General features: G+C 37.6%; 1 protein-coding gene across 5 annotated transcripts in view; it reads left to right on the forward strand.

Annotated features, from left to right (window-relative positions):
• The window catches only part of ATP7A (ATPase copper transporting alpha), a 155455-nt gene that overhangs the window by 18759 nt on the left and 112911 nt on the right, over positions 1–23785 (forward strand). Inside the window, exon 2 of one of the 5 annotated variants that reach the window (XM_055337898.1) lies at positions 5745–5830. The exons of the other annotated variants lie outside the window; for them this stretch is intronic. The gene's annotated coding sequence lies outside the window, so the exon portion shown is untranslated. The remainder of the gene's footprint in view (positions 1–5744; positions 5831–23785) is intronic. 5 annotated transcript variants of the gene reach the window in all.

Genomic DNA, 23785 nt, shown 5'->3' on the forward strand with positions numbered 1-23785 from the left:
CATCAGAATTAATTCACTCAAAACTATTTTTTTAAGATTGTTTTATTTAAGAGCAAGGGATAGAGCATTCAAGGGAGCACATGAACAGGAGGAGAGGGAGAGGGAGACAAGCCGACCCTACTGAGTGAGGAGTCTGACACGGGGCTCGATCCCAGGACCCTGAGATTAGGACCTGAGCTGAAATCAAGAGTCCGATGCTTAACTGACTGAGCCACCCGGGTGCCCCAAAACTATTTTTATAATGAAGATTTTGTGTAAAAGACCTTGTAAAATATATCAAGTATTTCATTCAGTAATATATTGCTTTCCTAAGCAGAATACCAGGACCTGACTTAATTATCCATGAAAGACCTGGCATGAGTTCACTTGTTATTGTTGTTGAAGATAGGCATCACTTACCCTTATCACTGCCTGCATGGGGCAGAGACATCTTTTCTAGAGCTGAAAATGTAAATAGGAGATAAGTGTCTGTTGGCATCTTGATTTCCTAATTGGAACTCACTGTGCATTTCTTCATAAAAGTCAGTGCTAAAATACTATTAATATATAATCTAGCTTCATTATTGCCAAGAAACTTCTGAAGATCAATCTGTGAACCTAGCCAAGAAACTTCTGAAGATCAATATGTGAACCTAGCCATCATGTATAATGTTCTTTCTATGAGAAAACATGGTTCATCTTCAAAATCAACTGAGAAACAACTGTTCAAGGAACCCATTTTTTGGTTAAAAGTAGCTTATTGAGGTATAATTTTACATACCATAAAATTCACCCATTGTCTATGAATAGTTCATTTATGCAGTTGTGCAATTATTATTGTAATTCAGCGTCAGGGTCAATTTTTGTTTTCTCAGTCCATCTTTTCTGTATGGTAAAGTCATCTTTGAAAGGCCTCTTCAGGGATCCCTGGGTGGCTCAGTGGTTTAGCACCTGCCTTTGGTGCAGGGTGTGATCCTGGAGACCTGGGATTGAGTACCACATCAGGCTCCCTGCATGGAGCCTGGTTCTCTCACTGCCTGCGTCTCTGCCTCTCTCTCTCTCTCTCTCTCTCTCTCTCTCTCTCTGTGTGTGTGTGTGTGTCTCATGAATAAATAAATGAAATCTTTAAAAAAAAGAAAGGCCTTTTCAAAAAAAATGAAAGGCCTCTTCATTGAAAGATGGTGGATGTTGGATTCTAAAATTATTTTCTAATCTAATGATCTGAGTCTCTCTCTTCAATTTGACATATGCATCTTAATAGCACAAATGATTTTATTTTATTTTAATTGATTTTTTCTTTTTCTTTTTTTTCTTTTTTTAGATTTTGAGAGAGTGCACATGTGCATGCATGTAAGCATGCAGGAGAGACAGGGTAGTAGCAGAGGGAGAGGGAGAAGCAGACTCCCCACAAGCAGGGAGCTGGATATGAAGTTTCATCTCAGGACTGTGAGATCATGACCTGAACTGAAGTCAGATGCTTAACCAACTGAGCCACGCAGGCACCCCACAAAATGGATTTTAAAAGCAGCAGGAAGGTCCTTTGCTATCTTTAGTAGTAAAATTTTAAGGGTTAGGCAGGCATGATACAGTCTAGATTCTGTTTGGTGTCCCATTGTAAGATCATTATTCTTTTTTTTAAGGATTTTTATTTATTTGTTCATGAGACATACAGAAAGAGAGAGGCAGAGACATAGGCAGAGGCAGAGGGAGACACAAGCAGGCTCCATGCAGGGAGCCCGACGCAGGATCCAATCCCGGTACTCCAGGATCACATCCTGGGGCGAAAGCAGATACGCCTAACTGCTGAGCCACCCAGGCGTCCCAAGATCATTATTCTTGGTCCTTTCACATAAAAAAGTTCCACAGAATGAGTACAGTCATAGTTCCCAACAGAAATATAGGTATTAAATGGAACAAAATGTGAATAGTTCTCTTATGCTCCCCAATCCTGCTGGCAATGAAGTACGCAAGCTGGTGACATCTCCCAATCCACCTAGGAAGCTGGCTGCTACAGTCTACAAGCTAGGGCCACTGATTCTCAGTGAAGCACCCAGAGAAGGGGCCTTTGGTATATTCACTTAGTGCCCTACAACAGAGAACCCTGCACAGAAGCAGAGCAAGGACAGCCAGTATTTTAGGCAGGCCGGGCATAGCACAGTGGGAGTAAAGAACATGGCTTTATCATTGAGGTGCGGGATCACCAGGAAGGTCCTGCTTCCATCTCCTAGCATGCCAGCCAGCTCCTGACTTTTCATTTGTTCCCTGGAGTCCCAAACCCATACGAAGCCCCTTGCTAGGACTGCTGCTGCCAAACACAGAAAACCCACTGTTTCCATGTTCTGTAAGTTGCATTCAAGGAACCCATTTTTAAATTGAAAAATAATAAATAAATAACCCATTTTAAATTCAGTAAATACTTATTGAGACCTATCATATGTTTCAGAGAAATAGGCACTCAATGGATATTTCTTTTCTTGATTCACTGTTAAGGCACCTAGTCAACACTTTCAGGACAGGATAACCAGTTGCAGTTTTAACTTGGGGAGGAAACGTTGCTAGAATGTATGTGTTTGCACCAGGTAGGGGACCAGAGGGAGGGGATTCTATAGAACTTTGGGGACCAGAATCAAAAGAATAGCTACTCAGAAGAAACAGAAAGAAAAAACAGCTAGGAAATGATAAGGAAGTAGGAGAAATGGAAATAATTGGAAAGTTTAATGTTTGTTTGGGGAGGGGGGATACTGTTTGTGTGTCTTTTCAGAATGAGTGAAGTTGGACATTCATGTTAAATTGTATTTGTCACCAAAATGCCATGTGTGAATATTAGTATTTGCAAATACCTGTACAAAGCTGATCACTAGTGTTCTGTTTATAGTTGAGTACTTGAGAGCAGTGCTATACTGCTGCTATAGTATATGCAAAGAATCTCTTGAACCCACTCCCTATTTCAACTTTAATGACTGTTATCTTAGTTCAGGCCCTCATCTTTTGCCTGAACTGTTGTTTCTAGACAAATCAAGTAGAGGAAAGAACATACTTTTGGGGAGTCTAAGAGATGTGACTTAGAATCAGACTCTATCATTCATTAGCTTCTTGGCATTAGGCAAAGAAGCTCTCATTATTCTGAACTTGAATTTCATATTCAAAAGGAGAGCAGTTTATTTTTTCCATTTGTTTTTATTGAAGTTTGATTTGCCAACATATAGTATAATACCCAGTGCTCATCCCATCAAGTGCCCAAGGAGGGAGGACAGTTTAACATGGTTGTTAGGATTATAGTATTTTAAAATCCTTGGCATATAATAGTAACTCAGTAACTTTTAATTACTTTTCCCTTTTATTATCTTCCCCTTTACCCATATTTCTACCTACTATCAGCATCATCTTCCAGTTTTTAAATCTTTATTTGAAAAAAAATCATAAAAGTAGTATATGGAGTTAAATATGGCCACCCAACCACACATGTTTAGCTCTTGTCTGTCTCAAACTCCACTAATATGATATAGTAAACAAATTTTAAAAAATATTTTATTTATTCATGAGAGACACACAGAGAGAGGCAGAGACATAAGAAGAGGGAGGAGAAGCAGGCTCCACGCAGAGAGCCCGATGTACTCGATCCCGGGACTCTGGGATCATGCCTTGAGCCAAAGGCAGATGCTCAACCACTGAGCTACCCAGGCATCCCGATAGTAAAGACATTTTAAAAGGCTTAAACCCACAAGGACAAAGAGAACAGAAGAGGAACATCAGCAGACGAAAGGTTTAAACACATAAGTGGAACATAGGAAACAGAAGAGGGGGAATCTTGCCTGCAGAGGGAGATATCAATGAAAGTGAGGTCTTTTATCATAGTACCCATGAGAGGTTCAGAATTTGGAGGTAAGTATTTATTACTGAAAGGTGAGGAGGAGACCCATGGCTGAAAATAAAGGAAATGTTTTAAAAATTGACAGAACAGGGACACCTAGGTGGCTCAGTGGTTGAGCGCCTGCCTTTGGCTCAAGGCAAGATCCTGGGATCCCAGGATTGAGTTCCACATCGGGCTCCCTGCAGGGGGCCTGCTTCTTTCTCTGCCTGTATCTCTGCCTCTCTCTCTGTCTCTCATGAATAAATAAAAATCTTTAAAAAAAATAAAAACTGATAGAACAGGGTTGGACCCCTCAGGTCTCTTCTGTTTCCTGCTACACTAAGGTGATCCTCTTGTTTGTTTCCCCATCCTACCCTGGGGAATAATGTGGCTGTGGACAAGTTATTTAACCTATTTCTACCTTAGTTTTCCCATCTGTAAGATGGAGGTAATTATAGTATTTACCTCAAGATTGTTGTAAGGATTAAATGAGGTAATATGTGCAAAATACTGTTCATGGTAACCTCTTGATGAATGTTGAGAAAGGAGATGTGGTGCCCAGGGACTTCCTAGTTGTCAAAGGCAGCTCTAGAATTTACATCATGTCCCATGGTGATTAGCAGGCTTTAATACTTAGGGTGGAAGATGGGGTCAGAACAGAGGTTTTGACCCTGCAGAAAGCACCTTTCCCAGTCCCTCTCCTTTGCTTCCAACTCTTTTAGGGATGTCTTGAGCTATAAGACTGGCTCCAATTGGATCATTAAGCTCATTATTATTTTACTAGGTTAATATTTATTGGGTGCCTGCTCTGTGCTGAGGACTACTCAGGCTACTGGAATGACAGGTCAATAATAATAGCATTTATTGAGTGCTTACTGTTTTGCTAAGTGCTTTATATATATTAAGTCTTATAATTCTCATTACAACCCTGTGGGAACAGATGTTGTTATCTCTGTTTTATAGATAAGGAAACTGAGGCACAGAACTTAAGTAACATGCCCAAGGACACATAGCAAGTGGCAGAGATAGGAATCAGACAGTCTGGCTCTCAAGTCTGTTTTTTTTTTTATTTATTTATGATAGGCACACAGTGAGAGAGAGAGAGGCAGAGACACAGGCAGAGGGAGAAGCAGGCTCCATGCACCGGGAGCCCGACGTGGGATTCGATCCCGGGTCTCCAGGATCGCGCCCTGGGCCAAAGGCAGGCGCCAAACCGCTGCGCCACCCAGGGATCCCCTCAAGTCTGTTTTTAAACATTATGCCTCCCTACTTTTATGGAGCTTACATTTTGGAAGGGGAAGACAGATAGTAGATAATTAAAGTACATAGATATCAAGTAGTGATAAACAGTATGGTAAAGTGTAAAACAAGAAGATTGTGATATTAAGAGACTGGCAAAGGGTAGCTTTTAATGGAGAGGTCAGTGTTTATGAGTATCAAATAAGAGATGTGACAGTTCTCTAAGAATTTTTTTTTAATTTTTTTTTTTTTTAGTTCTCTAAGAATTGATTAGAGTATTGCTGTCTCTGCAGATTTGCAAAATGCCCTTTTTATGATTTGATTCCTAATGCTATAGGCACATTTTGACATTGCTAATAAAAAAACAATAGCAGTTCGGCATGCCTAGGTGGCTCAGGGGTTGAGCATCTGCCTTCTGCTCAGGGCGTGATCCCGGGGTCCGGGGATTGAGTCCCACATCTGGCTCCCCACAGGGAACCTGCTTCTCCCTCTGCCTATGTCTCTGCCTTTCTCTCTTTGTCTCTCATGAATAAATAAATGAAATCTTAAAAAAAAACCCCAAACCCAGTTCATGTGCACTGATGGCTTACTGTATATGAAGGACTGTACTAAGCAATTTGCATAGATTGTTTCATTTTATTCTTACAGCAATGTTTTAATAATTTTTATTTTTCAGCTGTGGAAAAATGAAGCTTAAAGAGACAAATTAACAGGTCCAGGGCTTTAAATTCAGCAAATGACAGAGCCAGGATTCAAACCAAGGTAGACTGATTCTGGAACACGTGCTCTTAAATACTTATATTTTATAGATTTGTCCAAGGTAACTCTTTTTTATAAACAATAATAGCAAAAAAAACCCACCCTACAATTAATAGCTAACTTTTATAGAGATTCAAAGTATTCTAAGCATTACTAGGTCTTCACAGTATCAGTGAACTTACCTATATCTTGAAACCTCAAGATGAGAAAAGCAGCACATTTGAGTGAACAAGTTTCTAGTGCTATGATTTTATCACCCCAAGTTGGAAATTTCATTCATATGAACTAAAATGCGTAAGTTATTTCAGCACAAAGCCAGAGCCAGGATTTGACATAAGGTCATTTGACTTTAGATTAGAGCTGTTATCTACTCCATTGCAAAGTAAAATAACATGTAGCTTATCTTTGTTCAATGTATTGTGGGAAACCAATGTAGTGAAATTACATTCAACAATCCCCAAGGAATGTTTGTTAAATTATTTGTAATTCTTAAAACTTAAAAAATTTTAAACATAAAAGCTGAAGAGAGAGTTATTCTTCAGAGATTTAGAGGTAGTACAGGGGAATGGTCTACAGTTAGAGCTCTGGGTTTGGATTGTCTGGTAGCTTCTACTCATCTTCACTCCTTGATTTACTGACTCAAGTATGACCTGGAACAGGCAACTTTGCCCTCCAAGCCTCAGCTCTTTTTATTGTGAAAGAAGCGGGGATGCCCGGGTGGTTGAGCATCTGCCTTTGGCTCAGGCTCAAGGTGTGATCCCGGAGTTCCAGGATCGAGTCCCACATTGGTCTCCCTGCGAGGAGACTGCCTCTCCCTCTGCCTCTGTCTCTGCCTCTCTCTCCCTGTGTCTCTCATGAATGAATAAATAAATCTTTTTTTTTTTTAAAGAAAGAAGCGTAGTATACTATCTGCCTTATGAGTATGAGGACTAAAAGAGACAACTTTTCTACATGGCTCATTTTGTCTGGCTATTTTTCATCTTGGAAAAGAATCTTCATTCATCTTCCATGGATCCAAAGTGAATCTTTGGCTCCATTGCATTGGTTTCAGTACTGCTTGAAGTGTTTTAACAAATATGTATGAGCTTTGGAACATAGACATCCCTGACATATTGTTGCTTGGTTGCAGTTTTTCCTTTTTATTATGGTAAAGTTATATTATCATGGTAACAAAATTTTACCATTTTAACCATTTTCTAAGTGTCAGGTTAGTAGCATTAAGTAAATTCATGTTGTTATGCAACCATCATCACCATCTGTCTCTTGAACTTTTCTAGTATTCCCAGACTGAAACTCTGTACCCATTAAACAATATTAGTGGCAGTTTTTGTTTATTTGTTCTCAGCCTTTGTGACTGAGGCTGCTAATTAGGAGAAATGTTACTCCATGCAAAAAGACATGAACAAAGAAATGTGATTAGAAATCTATATTATCCCAAAAGCATAATCCATACATGAAAAAATGGTTATTTGGACTTTATTAAAATTAAAATTTTTTGTCATATGAAAGAAAATGCAAAGACAAGTCACAGATGGGGAGAAAATATTTGCAAATAACATTTCTGATGAAAAATTGTAGGTTTTAAAATTTAAAACCCTCAAATTTCAAAATTCAACAATTAGAAAAATAACCCGATAACAAAATGGGCAAAAGTTCTGAATAGACACTTCATCTAGAAGACATACAAATAAGCAAATAAAGTAAATGCAAATTAGGCTGATGCAAATGAAAACCGTTAGAGAAATGTAAATTAAATCCACAGTGATGATTGTAACATGTACAATCTGATTCAGGATGTTGATAGTGGAGAAGGTTGATTGTACATGGGAGGGGAAGAGTATATGGGAAATCTTATACTTTCTGTTCAATTTTGCTGTGAACCTAACAGTGCTTTAAAAAATACTTTAAAACATTATAGTGAGATACCATTATACACCTATGTCAAAACAAAACAAAGCTGCAATACCAAGTGTTAGCAAGACAGAACAACTGTAACTTTCAGATATTGCTAGTGGGAATGAAAAATAGTACAGCTACTTTAGAAGAGAGTTTGCTAGTTTTTTAATGAAATTAAACATATATTTGCCATATGATTCAGCAATTCTTCTAGCTATCTAAGTGAAATGAAACCTATGTTCACGTAAAAACCTATATCTGAGTATTTAGAGCAGCATTATTAAGTACTAATCACTAAAATCTAGAAGCAACCCAGTTATTTCAACTGATGGATAAACAGATTGTTCTATACCTATACTGTGAAATACTACCCCATGACAAAAGAGGAACTGCCTGTTGATTCATGCAATATCAGGTGAATCTTAGTATGTATTTAAGTGAAAGAAGCCAGATTCAAAAGGCTTATGTAGCCTTATGTGATTCCACTTATATGACAATCTGAAAAAGCCAAAGTGTAAAGAAGAAAACAGATCAGTGGGTGCCAGGATTTAGGGATGTAGGGAAGTGTTGGCTATAAAGGGATAGCATGAGGGAATTTTGGAAGTGGTTCTCACATCCTTCCCACCCCCAACCTCTGTTGCCAACTCTCACCAAAGTAACAGGCATGTAGTGAGGGTTAAATACATTCTGGTCTGTCAACTCTTATAAGTAGAAATAAAGGCAACTAATTATTCCTCTCCCCCGAAATCTGTATTATCAACTTGGTAGCATATAAAGTGCAGTTCACCTAATGAAAGTAAATGCAACTTTATTAACTGTAATGTCATATGGAAAGTCATGGAAGTGCCTTTTTCATTTAAAAAATGGGGAATTCTAGGGATCCCTGGGTGGCGTAGCGGTTTGGCGCCTGCCTTTGGCCCAGGGCGCGATCCTGGAGACCCGGGATCAAATCCCACGTCGGGCTCCCGGTGCATGGAGCCTGCTTCTCCCTCTGCCTGTGTCTCTGCCTCTCTCTGTGTCTCTCGTGAATAAATAAATAAAATTTAAAAAAAAATGGGGAATTCTATGTTAAAACCAAAAGCCTTCTCATTTCATTGGAATTTGCTGATCATATCAGATGAACTTTTACTACTGCTTGATCATTCAGTAAACCATATGGGTAAGTTAATGATAAATGTTATAAGCAAACTACTTGAAGTGTTATAAGCAAACTACTTGAGCTCTTCAGATTGTTACAGAAAAGCTTTTATCTTGTAGTACAGGCAGCCCAGGATGGAAGGTGCTAAAATAAGGTAAATGCTTTCCTTTTGTAAGTATCTTAAAGTTTAAATGTTAGAGGGAACAAGATATTTTTCCAGAGAATGTTTTCTTTTTTTCAAGTTTATTTAAATTCCAGTTAACATACTTTGTAATATTAGTTTCAGGTGTAGGGGGTTTAGTTATTCATCACTTAAATACAACAGCCAGTGCCCATCACAAATACCCTTAATACCCATAACCCATTTAACTCATGCCCCCACTCACCTCCCCCTCCACTAACCCTCAGTTTGTTCTCTGTAGAAGAGTCTGTTTTCTGGTTTGGCTCTCTTTCTTTCCCATATGTTCATCTGTTTTGTTTCTTAAATTCCACATATAAGTGAAATCCTGTGGTATTTGTTTTTCTTATTTTGCTTAGCATAATACTCTCTGGCTCCATCCATGTCATTGAAATTTTCAAAAGGCTCATTCATTTTTAGTGCCTTTTAAAAAATATTAAAAAAAATTTAAGTAATCTCTACATCCAACATGGGGCTGGAAATCACAACCCCAAGGACAAGAGTTGCACTCTCTTCCTACTGAGCCAGCCAAGTGCCCCTATTTTAATACCGTTTTAAAAATAAATTTAAATCTTCTCATAAACATCAGGTATCATACAACTAACTCTTCCAGATCAGAGAGTGGCACTTTTTCTAAGTTTATTTTTTTTAAAAAAGATTTTATTTATTTATTCATGAGAGACACAGAGAGAAACAGAGTCAGAGGTGGAGGGAGAAGCAGGCCCCATGCAGAGAGCCCGATGTGGGACTCGATCCTGGGACTCCAGGATCACGCGCTGAGCCGAAGGCAGACACCCAAATGGCAACCACCCAGGCATCCCTAAGCTCATTTTTAAAATCAAAGGTAATATGTATGTTCATAGTGATAAAATGTTACAATACAAAAGTGAAAAGTAAAATTTTCTGACTTCCCAGCCCCCTTCTCTAAGAAACTGTTAGTAGATTCTTGTATACTCCTCAAAAATTTTCAGTGCATTTTCAAGCCTATGTAATGCCTCTTTTTTTTTCCTCTTTTGCACATGGGATCATACTATGTATGATCATAATATAATATATATGCATATATAATATGTATATTACTATATATGTATGTACACACTATTTTGCAGTTTCCATCTTCCATTTAACATATCTTGTACATCTTATATCAAGAAATTTGACCTACCTTATTTTTTTAAATGGTTGTATGATATTCCATTGTGTGAATATGCTGTATTTTATTTAAATTAATTCCTTTTTGATTAATATTTAGGTTGTTTTCGGTTCTGTGTTATAATAATAAACTGCTTCAATGAATATTCTTGTGTGTATATATATATATATGTATATATATACGTGTATATATCTTTTTAAAAATATTTGATTTATTTATTCATGAGAGACACACAGAGAGAGGCAGAGAGAGAAGGAGGACCCGTGCAAGGAGCCCGATGCAGGGATTGATCCCAGGACCCCGGGATCACAATCTGAACCAAAGGCAGATGCTCAACTGCTGAGCCACCCAGGCGTCCCTATATCTTTTTTTTAGAAAGATTTTATTTTTTTATTCATGAGAGACACAGAGAGAGGCAGAGACATAGGCAGAGGGAGAGCAGGCTCTCTGCAGGGAGCCTAATGCGGGACTCGATCCCAGGACCCCAGGATCACAACCTGAGCCAAAGGCATACGCTCAACCACTGAGCCACCCAGGTTTCCCTTCTTATATAAATATCTTTATGAGCATATCTTTTATATAAAATTACTAGAAGTGGAGTTGCTAGGTTATAGGGCATATACATTAAATATTTTGATAAATAGTGCCAAAATGGCCCCCAGAAAAGTTGTACAAATATATACTTCCAGTAACATATATAAAAGTGGTTAATAAAAAAAAAGTGGTTAATAGTTTTTAAGACTTTTGATAACATACTGCCAACTTTTGTTCAGAAAGCTACCATTTGGGCAGCTCAGGTGGCTCAGCGGTTTAACGCTGCCTTCAGCCCAGGGCATGATCCTGGAGACCCAGGAGGATCGAGTCCCACGTTGGGCTCCCTGCATGGAGCCTGCTTCTCCCTCTGCCTGTGTTTCTGCATCTCTCTCTGTGTCTCTCATGAATAAATAAATAAAATCTTTAAAAAAAAATAGAAAGCTACCATTTCATGCTCCCACTAACAGTGTAGGAGTGTGTCCATTTAACCACACTTACACCAGATGTTATTAAAATTCTTTTTAAGCTTTGTTAGTCTGTTATGTGAAAAAGATTATCTGCTTATATTTATCTTCCATGATGAGTGAGACTTTATGACCATTTGTATCTTTTCATTTATGAGTTGCCTGCTTATTTCCACTGTGCATTTTTTCTTTTGGGTGCTCATCTTTTTGTTATAGATGTGTAAGAGATATTTGTATACTAAAGATATTAATCACTTGCCTATCATATATATTGCTATTCCATTTTTATAATTTGTTGTTTATCTTTTATCTGTGCTTTTTTCCTTATGCAGGTTTTATTTTTTATGTCCTTGCCTTTGGTATCATGCTTAAAAAAGGCTTTCTCTATCACAATGTTATACTAATTTTTGCTTATAATTTCTTTCAGTAGCTTTTGTATTTCACATTTAAATTTGCAATGCATCTAAAATTTAGATATATAACAGGGAACTAACTTTATTTTTTTCTAAAATGATTAACCACTTGTCCCAATGCTATTTGTTAAGTGAGCCACTGTTTCTTCACCTACTTGAAATGCTGTTTTGGGGTACCTGGCTGACTCAGTCCATGGAGCATGGGACTCTTGATCTCAGGGTTATGAGTTTGAACCCCATATTGGGTGTAGAGATTACTTAAAAAAATAAAATCCTAATAAAAAAAGGAAATGCTGTCTCTATTTTATATACAGTGATATATGGAAAGTCATATTTTAGTGTGTAAATATATACATATACATACTTTCCCCTTACCATTCTTTCACAATTTGTGCATTCTTAGATGTTTATTCTTTATTCTTTCATATCAACCTTAGGATCATTGTGTCAGATTTTACTTACCTCAAAATCCCACTGATTCTCTTAAAGTATAGATTAATTTGGGTAGAATTAACTTGTTTTCACAATATCTTCATACGCATTAAGTTTATTACTAAGTCTTAAATATTTTTTCAGGGAGATATTGAGGCGCTATATGAATAGGATTTTTTTAAAGGATTTTATTTATTCATTCATGAGAGACAGAAAGAGGGAGAGACACAGGCAGAGGGAAAAGCAGGCTCCATGCAGGGAGCCCGATGTGGGACTCAATCCCGGGTCTCCAGGATTACACCCTGGGCTGAAGGCGGCCCTAAACCACTGAGCAACCCGGGCTGCCCTACATGCTATTTTAAACTAAATATAAAACATCTTTATATTAGATACCTTAAAGATTATGAGAATAAATTATTATATTTCTCTGCTTATTAATTAAGCATATTTTATTAAGAGAATTTGTTTCTCTGAGAACAATGTCAATTTATAAGTCCAAGGATTGGAAATGATGTGACAAGGTAGCAATCCAGGTCTTTCATTCAGCCTTTTGAGTAGGAAGAATGGTCAGAAAAGTGATTTATCAGTTTTACTGTTTTTAGGGAAGTTGAAATGAGCATAATATCTTGATTATCAAGGCAGCATAACTCTAAAGTTATTTTGCCCAAGGCAGATTTATTGGTGTTGCTTGTTGTTTTTGAGTCTGAAAAAGAGACTCTCTGAACTCCAAACCACCGTATTATCTCCTAATGTCAAAATCGTCGTTTAACGTGCAAGACTCTATAATTGCTTATTCACAGAGCTTTTTTTAAAAAAAAAGATTTTATTTATTCATGAAAGACACACAGAGAGAGGCAGAGACATAGGCAGAAGGAGAAGCAGGCTCCCGGTGGGGAGCCTGATGCGGGACTGGATCCCAGGACCCCAGGATCATGCCCTGAGCTGAAGGCAGATACTCAACTGCTAAGCCACCCAGGTGTCCCTATTCATAGGGTTTAATGTAACTTATGTGTCTTATTCCTAATTTGATAGACTTTCTATATTACTAGTTTTGGAGAAGATTCAATTAATTTGGTTATAGAAATTTTGCAAATTCCTTTGTCCCAAATTTATTCCTAAAGTCAGATTATTAGGAGATGCTGTGTGTTTTCCTAGTTATTCCAAAGATTCCAATCAGGCAGTTTAGAAACTGGTTTGTTCATCTTTCTCTTGAGGCTTTGTATAATTTCCTGATTATAGGTGGATTTTCCTAGGTTTTTAAAACTAATTGTAGTGAAATTTTTTTATTGCTGCTGTTTATTTTAAACTCCCCTTCTGTGACTAAGGAAAGTATATCTCAGTTTTTCTTTTCACTTCTCTTTCCAATTTAAGATTACAGAATCATATTCTGCTCATTGTTTTCATGCCCAGCACTAAAAGAATTCCTTTCTGTAGGTTTTCTATCAGTCTGCTCATATTCTTCTTTTCCTCATTTCCTTTATTTTTTGCAATCTCTTTTTTTTGGTCATCCTTAACCTTTGCTTGTTTTTAAAAATAAGAACTGTATGTGACTTTCTTCCTCTTTTGTATTTGAAAAAAAAAAAGCTATCTGCAAATGTCTATGCTCTAGGAAAAAAATATATGCATCTGTTTCCAGCAAAGAAAATATGTTTGGAAATTTTAGCCTTTTATTTATTATATTTTTCTGAATACTAAAGTATTACATGCTTATTTTCATGAAATTATAATAATATGGAAGTATATAAAGTAAAAAAAAAGTCACCCCTTCAAAGGGTAATTATTTTTTAATAGTTTGTATCTTTCGAAACTTTTTTTCTATTCATTGATACGCTTTCATCATTTTCAGTTGAATCAAGACAGATTTAGCTCATTCTTTAACAGCTGTGTAGTCTTCTATAGTATGAATACATCACAGTTTATTTCTGTATTGACAGACATTTAGAGAGTCTCCAAGTTTTGACTGTTTTAACTACTTATCCTATAGCCTTCTACATCTGTGTATTTTGTAGTTTAGATTTTTTTGTGTACAATTGCTGGGTCATATCTTGATAGGTATTGCAAAATTGCCCTCCAAAAAAGGCCATAATGATTTGCACTTCACTGACAGTATGGTAGAATATTTTTCTGCACCCTTGACCATATTGAATAGATACATTGTTCTTTCTTTTTTTATTTTTATTTTATTTTATTTTATTTTATTTTATTTTATTTTATTTTATTTATTTACTTGAGAAAGAGCGAGAGTGCATGAGTGGGAGGGAGGAGGAGAGGGAGAAGCAGGCTCCCCACTGAGCAGAACCTGGGGATCACGACCTGAGCCAAAGGCAGGTGCTCAACCACTGAGCCACCCAGGTGCCCCTAGTAATGTTTTTTATAAAATTAATAATACACTTGAAAAGTTTGGCCAAACCGAGTTGTTATTTTCAGCCTCACCAAACTTTTATTATTTACAGTTTTCTTATTCTTAATCAGTTACAGCGAATATAAAATAAATGCTTTTTCTACTTACTCTCTATAATGGTTAAATACTGACAGTTGCTTTTATTTTTCATAGATATTTGATGTTTCTTCATCATGGTTTGTAGTACTGTTTTGTCTTATTTTTTTTAAAAACACTTGCTTTTTTTTGCAGGTTTTATTTATTTATTCATGAGAGAGAGAGAAAGAGAGAGAGAGAAAGAGAGGCAGAGACATAGATAGAGATGCAGGCTACATGCAGGAAGCCCGATGTAGGACTCGATCCCGGGACTCCAAGATCACGCCCTGGACCAAAGGCAGGCGCTAAGCCGCTGAGCCACCCACGTGTCCCTGTTTTGTCTTAGAACTAAAGTTGTAAGGTGGATTTTTCCTTATGAAGAAAGTGATGTCATTGCAAGCAGTCTGTTATTTACCTACAGATTGTATCTGACAAGCTTGAGTTAGATCATTATTTTGACAGGGGGAAAAATCATAGCAGTCTTCTTAGAATCTGAGTGAGTGCTACAGCAATACCATATTATACTATAATATGGTTGAAAAGTATCTGACACATTTCATTGTCAGATAGTTGAATCCTGCTACCCTCTACTTTTCTGGGATAACAGTGGTGTTGTCTGAGGCAATGAAAATTTTTATCTGTACTAAAAACATGTTTTTCCCTCTAGTCTGTTATTGACATGGCAGCAGATGCTCATCCCCTGGTGGAAAGGCACCTAGTAACTTGAGGACTATTTCTCAGTTTGGTTAGAACCTGTCCCTACCTGTGTACATTGAAGGATATCAGTACTTCTCAAGCATTTTCCCCACCCTACCCCCAAACCTTTGGCTGGTTTTATTTTATGCATTTTGCAAACATTGCCTTATTAATTCATTTGAGGCTATTGTTAGGTCTGGACTTCACCCTGAATTGTCTGTATAAGGGTGAATAAGCCTGAGTGTTAGCTCCCTTAATTTTAAAAGGAGACTACCACTCTATTTTATGGCAGAATTGAGAAATTCATGTATATGATGGTTTTGTCAACTATTCAGTATTACAAGAAATTGAAACATCTATATTGTTATTATAAGGACAGCTCTTTTGTAGCAAGGCAATAATTAGCCCAGGAGTCACAAAAATGACCAACAAGACACATTACCTTTTCTCAATTTGAATGTTCTATTCTGTTCTTTATTTGACTTTATTAATATGTCTTAAGTATGGACTCCTAATCTTTTGGGAATGGTCAACTTATGTTTTGAAAACGTGCTTGTCTACTCCAGCAGTTTCATCTAGAATATTCATCCTTTATTTATATAATGACAGTTGTCTGATGGAAGAGATTAGGTACTTGGTATTTTGAAAATAGGTTAAAGTGTGAGATCAATTTTCATTTTAAAGGCTTACACAATTTTTTAAAGATTTATTTATTTATTCATGAGGGACACAGAGAGAGGCAGAGACATAGGCAGAGGGAGAAGCAGGCTCCGTGCAGGGAACCCGCTGTGGGACTTGATCCCGGAACTCCAGGATCACGCCCTTAGCCAAAGGCAGACGCTCAACCACTGAGCAACCCAGGTGTCCCATAAAGGCTTACACAATTTAAACGAAAGAGGTACCATTATATAAGACAATAGAGAAGTTAATGTTTTCCCTTTTTGTTTGCAATTTAGAGTTGGTAGTAATTTTATCTTGCTGTTTTTTTTTTGTTGTAAGTAAGCTGTAGGCTTGAACTCATGACCTCAAGATCAACAGTTGCATGCTCTGTAGACTAAGCAACCAAGTGCCCCTAGAGGTGATAGTGATTTTAAATAAAAGAAAATGGGTAGGAAACAATTAAATAGATTTGGAAATATTATCATTTTTTATTTATTTACGATAGTCATACAGAGAGAGAGAGGCAGAGACACAGGCAGAGGGAGAAGCAGGCTCCATGCACCAGGAGCCTGACGTGGGATTCGATCCCAGGTCTCCAGGATCGCGCCCTGGGCCAAAGGCAGGCGCCAAACCGCTGCGCCACCCAGGGATCCTAGATTTGGAAATATTATATAGATACCTTGAAGGCAGCTGGTTTAATGTTTGCACAGCTAGAAATCATCAGTTTGATTAACAACATTGAGATTGTTTTTATAAAATGGTACAGTAGGGGGATTTGGGCTGTTTATATGTTTATCATTAGTCTCACATTGAATTATTTCAAATTTAGTAACACTTCTCAATTTCTGCATATTCCCTTTATTTTTCTTCTTTATTTCCCCCTAAAATAAGCTGGCTTTTTAGAAATGTTTTTTCCTCAGCTTTATTGAGGTATGATTGACAAATAAAAATTATATATATTTAAAGTGTGTAATATGATGTTTTGATATACCTATACATTGTGATTACCACAGTCAAGCTAATTAATCATTACCCCACCGTTACCTTTTTTGTTTTTTGAGATTAAGATCTCTCTTAGCAAATTTCAAGTATACAATATTTGTAGTCATAGTTACCATGCTGTAAATCTCCAGATATTAATCCTATATAACTTAAACTTTCTACCTTTTAAAAAGAGTTTTTATTCAAATTCCAGTTGGTTAACATACAGTGTAATATTAATTTCAACTGTACAATATAGATTCAACACTTATATATAACACCCAGCGCTCATTACAAAAAGTGCCCTTCTTAATCCCTGTCACCTGTTTAACCCATCCCTTCACCTAGTTCCACTCTGGTAAGCATCAGTTTTTCTCTATAGTACCCACTATTTTAAATTTTGTTTAAAGAAATGTTGCCCTTTTATGTAAAGTGCCCTTTTTAAAAAAAGATTTATTCATTTAGAGTGGGAAATATCAGAAAGGGAGACAGACCATGAGAGACTCCTAACTCTGGGAAACGAACAAGGGGTAGTGGAAGGGGAGGTGGGGTTGGGGTGACTAGGTGAGGGGCATTGAGGGGGGGCACTTGATGGGATGAGCACTGGGTGTTATACTATATGTTGGAAAATCGAACTCCAATAAAAATATATACAAAAAAAGTCTGTTCCTTTTTTTAAAGATTTTATTTATTTATTCATGAGAGACACACAGAGAGAGAGGCAGAGACATAGGCAGAGGGAGAAGCAGGCTCCATGCAGAGAGCCCAACGCTGGACTCGATCCTGGGTCTCCAGGATCACGCCCTGGGCTGAAGGCGGCGCTAAACCGCTGAGCCACCCAGGCTGCCCCTCTTTTTTTGTTTCTTAAATTCACACATGAGTGAAATCATTTGTCTTTATCTGACTTATTTCACTTAGAATAATACTCTCTAGCTCCATCCATGTCATTGCAAATGGCAAGATTTCATTTTTTTTATGGCTGAATAATATCTTCTTTATTCATCAGTCGATGGACATTGCATTCTTTCCATAATTTGACTATTGTTGATAATGCTACTATAAACATTGGGTGCATGTATCCCTTTGAATTAGTGTTTTTGTATTCTTTGGGTAAATACCCAGTAGTGCAGTTGCTGCATCATTGGGTAGTTCTATTTTTAAGTTTTTTTTTTTAAAGATTTTATTTATTTATTCATGAGAGACAGAGAGAGGCAGAGACATAGGCAGAGGGAGAAGCAGGCTCCATGCAGGGAGCCTGATGTGGTACTCAAACCCGGGTCTCCAGGATAATGCCCTGAGCCGAAGGCAGAAGCTCAATCACTCAGCCACCCAGGTGTCCCTATTTTTAAGTTTTTGAGAAACCTCCATACTGTTTTCCAGATTGGCTGCATTGTTTGCATTTCCGCCAAAAGATTCTCCACATCCTTGCCAACTCCTGTTGTTTCTTGTGTTAATTTTAGCCATTCTGACTGGTGTGAGGTGATATCAAATTGTAGTTTTGATTTCTATTTCCCTGATGATGAGTGAGAAACTTTGTACCGTTGATCAACACTTCTTCATCTCCTCCACTGCACCCCCCCTCCAGGCCCTGGTCATCACCCTTCTAGTCTCTACTTATGAGTTTGACATTTTTTAGATTCCACATATAAGTAAGATCATGCAGTTTTTCTCTGTGTCTGGCTTATTTTACTTAGCATAATGTCTGCCAAGTTCATTCATTTATTTTCCTTTTAAAAATTCTTACAATAAAAGAATTTAGGTCAACAGAGTATAGAAAGCCCTGTAAGATAAGTGTATGTCTACTACACAGCCTAAGAAGTTAAACATTACATATATAGTTGAAATTCCTCTTTGTGCTCCAGTTGCATCCCTTCCTCCCTCCCCAAACTTCTGAATTTGACATTTGTTATTCCCATGCACATTTTTATATTTTCACTAACATTACTACATATGTATGCATACAGAAACAATATATGGTATTGTTTTATGTTTCTAGACTTTTGTGTCCTTGTGAAAATTTTTATTGCCTCAACTATGTTAATTAGATTTATCCACGCTGCTGCTTATACTTCTAGTTTCTCAAGCTCTGTTGTATTGACATTTGGGACTAGATAATTCTTTGTTAGTGGATTTCTTTTTTTAAAAGATTTATTTATTTTTGAGAGCGAGCAGGTGTGAGCAGGGGTTAGGGGCAGGGGGAGAGGGAGAAATAATCTCAAGCAGACTCCCTGTTGAGTACAGAGCCCCATGCAGAGGTCTGTTTCAAGACCCGGAGATCATGACTTGAGCAGAGATCAAGTCAGATACCCAACTGACTGAGCCACCCAGACACTCCTGTGAATGGATTTCTTGTTTTTTAAGGATGTTTAGTGGTATCCCTGGCCACTGCCCACTAGATGCCAGTAGCATCTTCTCCTATCCCCCAGTTGTGATAACCAAAAGTGTCTCCAGACTTTGCCAGATGTCCTTTTCGTGGTAAAATCTCCCCTTCTCCCAGCAAGAACCATGTTTTAGTTCATTATTTTAACTACTGTATCATTCTCCATTATATATATATATATATATATATATATATATATATATATATATTCCACCACCTATTTTTCCATTTTCTAGTTGACAGACATTTCCAAAGTTTTAACTATTAGGAACACTATTGCAATGAGCATTCTTGTTCATGTTTCCTCTGCACATGTGTGGGGTGATACGCTTAGGAGTGAAAATGTTAAGTTGTAGTATATGCATATCTTCAACTCTACCAGATATCACCAAACAGGTTCCCTAATGGTTGTACTAATTTACATTCTCCATCAGCTGAATAGGAAAGATCTTGTTGCTTCACATCCTCACTGACACTTGGTATTGCCAGATTTTGAAATTTTTATCTACCTGATGGATGTAAATGATATTCATTGTGGTTTTAATTTGCATTTACTTAATTACAATTTATTAATGCAGAAACCATTCCAAAATTATGAAGGCTAATTATTTTAGGGGGCTTAAAATGATATTTGAGCTTCTGTGATCAGCTTTAAGAAGTGGTTTTGAGCAGACTCCATATATATGTATCATGTTTGTATTCAACTCATTCAGTTTCTGTTTCTAAAACCAGAGATGATGATCTAGTCATAATGCTGTTCTTCCTCTTAGAAAATGTTTCTAATGGTGATTACCATGTGTGTTTAGGGAGTGGCTCAAAATATTTTAATAACCAGAAGTTATTTCCCTCAGTGTTGTTGGATGCTGTTCTAAGAGTTACTTCATTCCTAATAGCCGCATGTCAGATTTGTTCTTTGATATTGTGATCTCCCAGAAGCCTATGTGTTTTTCCATACCATATGAAATTGTTTATGTTCCTACTCTGTTTTCTGAGTCATTTTGCTAAGTACAGTAGGAGGTTATAAAAGATGTTCCTGACTTTGTACCTATCATTGAGACATTTAAAATTCAAAAGGGGGATGTAGCATATGTGACAAAATCAATTAGTTATACATATAGGAGTAGTATGAGGGAGATGGAATTCTTCTGAGCTTTTGTGTGTAAAGGACAATTTGAGTAGAATTTTGAAGAGAAAATGCAGGTGAATTATGAAGGCAGGAGGAAATACATATTTTCATAGATGATTTAACATGTTTGAATTAGGATTTAAGCAGAAATGTGGCTATATTAATGTAATTTTCATTTGTGCTCAGAAATTCTCTCTTCCCCAATACATACTTCCAGGTGAATTATCCAGTTACTTTATTTTTTTTTAAGATTTTAGTTATTTATTCATGAGAGACACAGAGAGAGAGAGGCAGAGACATAGGCAGAGGGAGAAGCAGGCTCCCTGCACGGAGCCCGAGGTGGGACTTGACTCCAGGACCCTAGGACCCCAGGATCATGACCTGAACCAAAGGCAAACACCCAACCACTGAGCCACCCAGGTGTCCCTATCCAGTTACGTTAAAAGTGCCTTTCTATTTAAGTTTCTCTCAGTTCCTCAGTAAGCCTGAGAGATGCTCCAGTACTTTGGTCTGGGACATACCCTATTAGAAAACCGTATTTCAGTGTTACATTTCTAAATAACCAGATAAACTAGCTTTCATCTGATGAATGTATTATAGTCTAAAAGTTTGTTACCAATTCTGTTTGAACTTGACATTTTCCCATAAAACAATTTAGTTTTGGTAGTATGCCTAGATCAACCTTCAAAAACCCCATTTGACCCATAACATATCTGAGTTATATAGTACTAAGTCTAAGTGTTCTGTCCTAGAGGCAGGCATCCGTGTGCTACAAGAGGAAAGATAAAGGGTCTCCTTTATAAGGCAGAGGACTGACACTAGACAACATTTTGATAGGATCATTTGTTTTAGATGTTACTCTGCTTCCCTTTTTATACCCATTACTGCTAGGGAGAGTGACCCTCTCCCTAGCCCCTGATGCCTTTATGTTGGCCTTAAGTACCTCACCTTTGGACGTTTCACCTGGGTCCATGAATTCCCTTCATCTGAGGTATCATTTGTTCACAATTACCTGCTTTTCCTGTCCCATCTGGGCTTCATAGGTATTAGGGCATATAATTCTAGCTATGAGTCTCTTAAACTATCAAAGAGGAGTTTGTATTTTATTTTATTTTATTTTATTTTATTTTATTTTATTTTATTTTATTTTATTTTATTTATTCATGAGCGACACACAGAGAGAGACATAGGCAGAGAGAGAAGTAGGCTCCATGCACGGGGAGCCCGACGTGGGATTCGATCCCGGGTCTCCAGGATCGCAACCTGGGCCAAAGGCAGGCGCCAAACCACTGCGCCACCCAGGGATCCCTAGCCATAACTTTAAAAGTGAATAACATGGGGGGGCCTGGCTGGCTTAGTCAGTAGAGCATGTGACTCTTGATCAGGGTTGAGTTTGAGCCCCACATTGGGTGTAGAGATTACAAAAAGAAAAATAAATAAACTTAAAAATATAAAAGTAAATAACACAAGGCTTCCAGTTATGGAATGAATAAGTGATAGTGATGAAAGATAAGGTATAGGGAATACAGTCGATGGTATGAATAGTGTTGTATGGTGACAGATGGTAGCTGCACTTGTGGTGAGCATAGCATAATACATAGACCAGTTGAATTACTATATTGTATACCTGAAGTTAATGTAACATTGTGTGTTAACTATACTTCAATAAAAATAAATATAAAAAATAAAATAACACAAGTAGACTAATTTATGAATCAATTTCAGATTAAGTCATACCATATAATTATTCCATAATTAATGCTAGTTGAATGAAATTAAGACAGAATGGTGAGCTTAGTAATGAATTTTTCTTTCAGTATTTCTTTTTTAGAAAACAGATTTATTTATTTATCTTTAGAGGGAAAGCATACAAGTGCGGGGATGGAGAGAGGGACAGGAAAGGTAAGAGAATCTCAAGCAGACTCCTTGCTGAGTGTGGAGCCCGAAGCAGGGCTTGATCTCATGACCCTGAGATCATGACCTGAGCTGAATCAACAGTCAGTTGCTTAACGAACTGAGCCACCCAGGTACCCCTCTTTCAGCTTTTCTAAGTTTTTACATTTTAAAAATGAATATATAGAAAATAGTATGAATGAAGGTTCCTCAAAAAATTAAAAATGGGACTACCATGTTATCCAGCATTTCCTTTTTTTAAAATAATAAATTTATTTTTTATTGGTGTTCAATTTGCCAATATACAGAATAACACCCATTGCTCATCCCGTCAAGTGCCCCCCTCAGTGCCTGTCACCCATTCACCCCCACCCCCCGCCCACTTCCCCTTCCACCACCCCTAGTTCGTTTCCCAGAGTTAGGAGTCTTCGTGTTCTGTCTCCCTTTCTGATATTTCCTACCCATTTCTTCTCCCTTCCCTTCTATTCTCTTTCGCTATTATTTATATTCCCCAAATGAATGAGACCATATAATGTTTGTCCTCCGATTGACTTATTTCACTTAGCATAATACCCTCCAGTTCCATCCACGTCGAAGCAAATGGTAGGTATTTGTCATTTCTTTTTTTTTTTTTTTAAATGTTTTTAATTTTTATTTATTTATGATAGTCACACAGAGAGAGAGAGAGAGGCAGAGACATAGGCAGAGGGAGAAACAGGCTCCATGCACCGGGAGCCCGACGTGGGATTCGATCCCGGGTCTCCAGGATCGCGCCCTGGGCCAAAGGCAGGCGCCAAACCGCTGCGCCACCCAGGGATCCCGGTATTTGTCATTTCTAATGGCTGAGTAATATTCCATTGTATACATAAACCACATCTTCTTTATCCATTCATCTTTCGATGGACACCGAGGCTTCTTCCACAGTTTGGCTATTGTGGACATTGCTGCTATAAACATCGGGGTGCAGGTGTCCCGGCGTTTCTTTGCATCTGCATCTTTGGGGTAAATCCCCAGCAGTGCAATTGCTGGGTCATAGGGCAGGTCTATTTTTAACTCTTTGAGAAACCTCCACACAGTCTTCCAGAGTGGCTGCACCAGTTCACATTCCCACCAACACTGTAAGAGTGTTCCCTTTTCTCCGCATCCTCTCCAACATTTGTTGTTTCCTGCCTTGTTAATGTTCACCATTCTCACTGGTGTGAGGTGGTATCTCATTGTGGTTTTGATTTGTATTTCCCTGATGGCAAGTGATGCAGAGCATTTTCTCATGTATATGTTGGCCATGTCTATGTCTTCCTCTGTGAGATTTCTGTTCATGTCTTTTGCCCATTTCATGATTAGATTGTTTGTTTCTTTGCTGTAGAGTTTAATAAGTTCTTTATAGATCTTGGAAACTAGCCGTTTATCTGATACTTCATTTGCAAATATCTTCTCCCATTCTGTAGGTTGTCGTTTAGTTTTGTATCCAGCATTTCCATTTCTGGGTATTTATAAAAAAAATGAAATCACTGTCTGAAAGATGTCTGCACCCATATTCA

Source organism: Nyctereutes procyonoides, unplaced genomic scaffold (assembly GCF_905146905.1).
Source record: "Nyctereutes procyonoides isolate TBG_1078 unplaced genomic scaffold, NYPRO_anot_genome, whole genome shotgun sequence".
Classification (NCBI taxonomy): Eukaryota; Metazoa; Chordata; class Mammalia; order Carnivora; family Canidae; genus Nyctereutes; species Nyctereutes procyonoides.